Source organism: Chiloscyllium plagiosum, unplaced genomic scaffold (genome assembly GCF_037043375.1).
Source record: "Chiloscyllium plagiosum isolate Xiang-an unplaced genomic scaffold, Cpla_swu_hap1 HiC_scaffold_29, whole genome shotgun sequence".
In the NCBI taxonomy this organism is placed as follows: domain Eukaryota; kingdom Metazoa; phylum Chordata; class Chondrichthyes; order Orectolobiformes; family Hemiscylliidae; genus Chiloscyllium; species Chiloscyllium plagiosum.
The window spans coordinates 70,132,565-70,138,930 of record NW_028270167.1 but is presented as its reverse complement, the minus strand read 5'-3'; the positions used below and the strand labels follow the sequence as shown (position 1 = coordinate 70,138,930).

General features: G+C 45.9%; 1 long non-coding RNA gene across 1 annotated transcript; it reads right to left on the bottom strand.

Moving 5' to 3' along the window:
- Nucleotides 1-628: 628 nt before the first annotated feature.
- On the bottom strand, nt 629-5,912 carry LOC122552131 (uncharacterized). The gene is made up of 3 exons (XR_015752076.1): nt 5,862-5,912; nt 5,201-5,307; nt 629-720 (listed from the first exon to the last, which is right to left on the bottom strand). It is a non-coding gene; the product is annotated as an uncharacterized LOC122552131 (long non-coding RNA).
- Between the last annotated feature and the right edge of the window lie 454 nt (nt 5,913-6,366).

The following is a 6,366-nucleotide window of genomic DNA, read 5'->3' as shown; positions in this document are numbered from 1 at the left end:
CAATTTTAGGGTGGCACAGTGGCTCAGCGATTAACACTGCTGCCAGGGCCCCAGGTTCGATTCCAGCTTTGGACAACTGTCTCTGTGGGACTTGCACATTCTCCCAGTGTCTGCATGGGTTTCTTCCAGGGGCTCCAGTTTCCTCCCTAATGAGAGAGCAGCCCTATGGTCTGGTAGGGCAATGCTGCCTTTACCTTTTACACAGTGATGCCACTGTGTCTCTGGGGTGGGGAGAGGGAATGCTGAAGGTGGTGGATGGGACACCACTCAGGCACAATGCTTTGTCCTGGAGGATGTTCACTTTCTTTAATAGTGTTGGGGACTGCACTGATGCAGGCAAGTGACGAATGTTCCAACACAATCCTGATGTGTACCTGATAGAGAGCAAACAGACATTGGGGAATCAGGGGTTTGGGGAAACTGAGATTGTTCTCCTTGTAGCAAAGGCAATTGAGGGGAGCTGTGACAGAGGGGTTTAGAAAGGCTACACGTTATAATAATAAACCTTACACCCATCAGCTCATTATATAATGATTACAGGACACACATTAAAGGTTTGGGAAGATTCAAAGGAGAACTTTTATGCAGCAAATGGGATTCAGATGGAAGACAATACTCACACACAATGCAAATATCCAGGTCCTGATGAATTGACTAATTCAATCAGAGTTTGGTGTTCTAATGACTGAGATTACCATTTGAATGTCCACCTGTAGTATCCTCTAATACAAGTTTATAAAATCCATCACTGTCAGTTCAGGTTAGAAACTCGCACCATCCCCCCCCCCTCTGGCCCAGGATGACTGGACACATTACCCCTTGTTGAGGTCAGCAGTCAGTTCAGGTGGAAATCTATATGGATTTCTAGGAGTTTCCACCTTGGAATTTCATGTGACTGAACAGGGCAGATCTTTGACACATGGGATAGAATATTCCAAGTGTCAGTCAGATATGGAGAGCAGGATTTGCTTCTTTTTTTTCCTTCTGTGTTGCCGCTGTGCCTCATCAATAAGACATGGCGGGTGAAAGGCTCATGCAGCTCGATGGGCAAGTTGCCTCCATTCTGACCAATGGGCAGCAAGCTCCTCCCATAGAGTATCTCTAAAAACAGAGCAACACTGCACGCTTCACACTGCCCAGTGCTCCCAGTAAATGTTTAGAAGGGGGGAGGGGAACTCCTGGAAAAGGCATAACTGTAAAGTTCTAGAAGGATTGTGACGAGAGAGAGATGCACAGGAGAAGGGGCAACAAATTGTCAGATGGAGTATAATTTGGGAAAATGGGAAGTTGGTCATTTTGGAGGGGATAATAAAAGAACAGAGTGCTATTTACCTGGTGGAAACTGTAGAAAGCTCCACCACAAAGGGACCAGGGGGTAATTGTGCAGGAAACACAGAAAGCTAGCAGTTTCTGGGTCAGTCACGGAATCAAGGGTTCATTTCAGATTAATCAAGTTTAAAGTAACACCGACACGGGTAAGGGGTTTCAGTAACAATGGAGCTGGGGTGAGGTGGAGACAAGCAACATTTTAGAGATTGGAATTCCTGGTGTTTTTGATTGCGTAGATGTCTGATCAGAAGGTCACCTTGGGGTTACAGATATGACAGCAATGTTGTGAAGAATGTAGTTCTGCCTCAGACTCCACCCAGTGAGAGGGAGGGGCTCAGCAGTAAGGGAAAGGAATTTGTAATAGCAACTGAAGGTAATGGGTTTAACCGTAACAATGTTTCTTTGCAGGAAATTGCAGCTAATCGAGTAATGGGAATGTGATAAGCAGTTTGGTAACTGAGTAACAGTGGAGCAATGGAGAGGGATGGTGCGGAGGGAGAGCTGGGCATCGTCAGTGTACATGTGAAACCTAACACAGTGCTTTTGGATGATGTCACCTCCTGGCAGTGCGTAGGTGAGAAACAGGACGGACCAAGGAGAGATCCTTGAGGGACACCAAATACAAGGAATTCAGAAAGGAAAGGGAAAGTGGAGATGGAGCAGGACTTACAAATGATGGAGGTCAAATGTCAGTTTTTTTTTGCAGAATGGATGAGAAGGACATAACCAGAAACGACAGACAGACAGAACAAGGAACAATACCTGTGAATTGGCGAGGGGGAGTGATGAGGATGAAACAGAGTTGGAATGTCTGTAGTTTAGCGAGACTAGTAAAAGATCAAGATAAGCTCTGATAAGGCTTGGCAAGAGACTGGAGAAAGATGTAAGTTTGGGACAAAAATCAGGAACACCATGTGAGGCAGTTTGCCTCGGTGGGCTAGTGGGAGGGAGGGAAGCAGCAGAGGCAGCTGATCGGGTTGTCTCAGTCTTAGTGACAGAGAAACTCAATGTGCTCCTTGCTCTTGTTGTTGGAGGGAAGGGTGAAGGAGACAGGATGATGGACAGTGTTTTACAAAGAAACACAACCAGGGTTCGTGATATTTAAAATGAGTGAACAAACCTAATGTATTTAACTTTTATCCAGAATATTAAAATGTACAACTGAAGTCCTTGTTCGAATCCCAGCTCGGCAGATTGTAGAATCTGAATTCAAGAGAAAATAACTGGAATTAGGAATCTCCTGATCTCCTTTGAACCATTGTCAATGGCAAAACAATCCTGCCAACCTGACAGTCGCCCAACAAGCTACTCACTGTATTAATAACTGCAAAGTCTCAACAAAGGAATGAAACTGGATGGACCGCTTGGCATCTAACAAGGCATTAGGAAATACAACCACAGAATCAGCCCTCTCTACTCTGCAACATCCTGCTCACTAAGATCTGTGTTTTTTGTGCCAAAATATGGCGAGCTGTCTCACAGACTAGTCAAGGAACAGCCTCAAATAGTCAGACTCAGAGTAATCCCTGACAGATAATGGCCAGATACCACCATTACCATCCCTAGATATTGAGTGTGAGATGATGGAAAAGCACAACAGGTCAGGCAGCATCAGAGGAGCAGGAGAATCGACGTTTCGCGCCTAAGCCCTACATCAGCCTTATCTGCTGTGCTTTTCCAGCACAACACTCTCGATTTTGATCTCCAGCATCTGCAGTCTTCACTTTCTCCTGAAATCTCTGGATATGTCCTGCCCCACCAGCAGGATAGACCAGGCAGAGGTGATGGCACAGTTGTGTACACAAAGGAACCATTTGCCCTGGGAGTACTCAGCATTGACTTTGGACACCAGGAAGTCTCATGGCTTCTGCTGATTACCACATACATTGCTCCAACGGCTGATGAATCAGTGCTCCTCCATGTTGAATAACACTTGGAGGAAGCACTGAGGCAATAAAATGGTGACAAGTCTATTCTGGATACTGGATTTCAACAACATCTACCAAGAGTAGCTCAACAGCAGGATTACTGACTGAGCTGGTCGGGTTCTCAAGGACATAGTTGCTCAACTGGGTTTGCAGCAGGCGGTAACGGAACCAGCAAGAGGGAAAACATACTAGATCTTATCAGTATGAATCTGCCAGCTGCAAATGCATCTGTCCATGACAGTATCGGTAAGAGCGACCATCCCAGAGTCATTTTGGAGACAAAGCCTCACCTTAAAATTGAGAAAAAGCCTCACCTTAAAGTGGAGTGGTACTATCACCGTGCTAAATGAGACAGATGTAGGAACTCAAACTGGATCTCTCTGAGGTACTGTGGGATAACAACAGCAGCAGAACTGTACTCCAGCACAATCTGTAATCTCATGGATTTGCACATCCCGCACTCACACATCACAATGGACAAAAAAGAAGGGCATGCCATGAGCAGCACCAGGCATACCTAAAAATGAAGTGCCAACCTGTTGAAGCTACTAAGCAGCATATCAAACAGCATCTGCATATCAAACAGCATCAGCAGCAAGCAACAGAGCTAAGTGATCACACAATCAATGGATCAGATTAGAGCTCTGCAGTTCTGCCACACCCAGTTGTGAATGATAATGGACAATTAAACAACGCGTTGCAGGAAGCACCACTGATATCCTCACCCTTACTGAGAGTGGTTTCACACATCCATGCAAAAGATGAGATGACAACATTTGCAGTAATTTTCAGCCAGATGCAAAGTGGGATGATTCATCTCAGTCTTCTCCAGTGGTTCCTAACGTCACAGATGTGAGCTTTAAGCCAGGTCAATTTAGTTCGAATAATATCGAGAAATGGTTACGTAGTGTAAAGGCTATGGGTCCTGCTAACATTCTGGCAATAATACTGATAGCTTGTGCTCCAGAACTTGCCACCCACCAAGCCACGGACCGCTCCAGCACTGGCACGACCGACAATGTGGAACATTGCCCAGGCATGTTCAACACAAAAACACAGGGCAATCCAACCCAGGCAATTTCCCTCTATCAGTCCACACTCGATCAGCAGTAAAGTGATGGAAGTAGTCATCAACAGGGCTATCAAGCAGCAGCTGCTCAGCAACAGCCAGCTGAGCGACACTCATTTTTGGCTCCACCAGGGCCACTCAGCTCCCGATTGTGTTACCACCCTGATTCACAACCTGACAACCAGCTGAATCCCAGAGGTGAGGTGAGAGTGACAGCCCAGTCCCACTCCAGAATCACTAATTCTAGCTGATTCCACCCTCATCTCAGCTCATATACTGAAACTCTCATCCATCGTATGTTATCTCCAGACTTAATTATCCAAACACACTCCTGGTCAGCCTCCCAAATTCAACCTCCCTATAATCTCAAGAAAAAAATGAAAGCTCTATCGCCCACGTTCTCACTTCTCCCCAAACATGTTCATCCGTCAAAAGGCTCCTATTCATAAGCAACAACAATTTAAAATTCTCATTCTTGATTCGATTCCTGGCTGTTATCATCCCTAGCTCCCTGCACCACACATCCTTTGTCGAGGTCTCAACCCATTTTCTTCGAGACTCCCAACGATTTGTTAATGCATTACTTCAACTGTGTGGCTGATTCTACAGTTACTAAAGCAACGTGGTCTGGAATTTGCAGACAAAACCTCACCGGTCTGCTTTCCACCTTTAAGACATCCCTCAAAACCTGCATTTTGGCAATGCTTTTGGCCGCCTGATTTAAAATCTCCATCGCTGGCTTTATATCTAAAGTTCTCAATAGTATTTTTGTGAAATTATAAACATGATAATAAAACTACAAACTGTTCTTGATTTGGACACTATCTTCAAATAATCACTGTTGCTGTAATTAATACTCTGTAATGTCTCTTACCCAACCACATTGTGGGAGCACCTTCACCACACAAACTGCAGCTGTACAAGAAAGTCAAACATCACCCTCTCCACAGGCAACAGGGCTTTGGCATTAATCATTGGTATCTGTGGAAGGAGAAACACAGTTGATGTTTCAGGGAGTGCAAAACGGATCACAGGGAATGAAAAAGAAAAAAGTAATCTGATAATAGAGCAGCACATGGTCAGGGGCTGGGCCTCAGTCAAAAACTCATTAACAAAGGGTCTATAAAAGTAATAATACAGTAGCAAACAGACCAAAAATACACCCATGGTTCGAGACTGAGGAAGCTAGATATTGACAAAGTGGCCATGAGGGAGCCCAGAGGTGAATCAGAGCAGTATTGGCTGCTCTGATCCCAAAGACTCGAGACGCGAGAAAGGCTGCACATGCGCCTGGCTGCACCTTGCCCCCTACAAAGATGGCGGCGCTGCACGTGTCCAGTGAATCGTTGTCCCGAATAAAGATGGCGGCGTTCACTCAGGCCTGCAGCCGCGCTGAGGCCATTCCTCATTTACTGCAAACACGGGACTGGGACGTTCAAATTTGTGTTTTCCGACGTGCACAATTTGTTTGTAAAACCTCTCCGCTCATAGCAACACAGTTTTTCTCCCGTTTCCCTGTTTATTTCTTTCCTTACCGTATCCTTTCTCTCCATAACTTCCCGAGCATTCATTACAGCGACTCTGCGCCGCGCGCGGGGGTGATCACATTGTTGTTTAGTTTAGCTCCGCCCTTCATTCACTTTGATTGGCTGGAGGACAACCTCCAGCTAGGTCATCCAGCCTCGACCACCGTCCTTTCATTGGTCCGGTGCTGACATCAATCACCCGGAGTCCCTTTATTGGGTAGAGTATGCGCAGTGTGTCCTGCTTTAGCTGATATGTTGGGTGATGTGATGGGAGAGAAAATGAGGTCTGCAGATGCTGGAGATCAGAGATGGAAATGTGTTGCTGGAGAAGCGCAGCTGGTCAGGCAGCATCTAGGGAACAGGAGAATCGACGTTTCGGGCATTAGCCCTTCTTCAGGAATGAGGAAAGTTTGTCCAGCAGGCTAAGATAAAAGATAGGGAGGAGGGACTTGGAGGAGGGGCGTCGGAAATGTGATAGGTGGAAAAAGGTCAATGTGAGGGTGATAGGACAGAT